The sequence below is a fragment of the Penaeus monodon genome, chromosome 33 (genome assembly GCF_015228065.2).
Source record: "Penaeus monodon isolate SGIC_2016 chromosome 33, NSTDA_Pmon_1, whole genome shotgun sequence".
Lineage (NCBI taxonomy): Eukaryota > Metazoa > Arthropoda > Malacostraca > Decapoda > Penaeidae > Penaeus > Penaeus monodon.
Genome location: NC_051418.1, coordinates 31,300,474 through 31,300,736, shown reverse-complemented (window position 1 = coordinate 31,300,736; position 263 = coordinate 31,300,474). Strand labels below are relative to the sequence as shown.

General features: G+C 24.3%; 1 protein-coding gene across 1 annotated transcript in view; it reads left to right on the top strand.

Moving 5' to 3' along the window:
* Window positions 1-263, top strand: part of LOC119594380 (C-Jun-amino-terminal kinase-interacting protein 4-like) — a gene marked incomplete in the record, with an annotated part of 97,279 nt that overhangs the window by 55,630 nt on the left and 41,386 nt on the right.

Here is a 263-nt window from a genome sequence, read left to right as displayed (position 1 = left end):
GTTGCATTTTTTAAATGGATAGAACTTTGTCTGATTGTAAGAAAATATTAATCACTGTTCTTTCATCATGTTTTGCTTTTGGAGTTGTAATGATTTGAACATTTTGGACATATATTTCAGGATTTTTTTTTGTCTACTTAGTAAAGAGTCTTGGTTAATCTGAGTATTTTATGCAAAATATATTTAGTTTATTTTTTCTGTATACAATGAAAGAGTGAAAAGATTTTTTTCTTTTTTGAAAGTGTTTAATTTTAAGTTCAGTA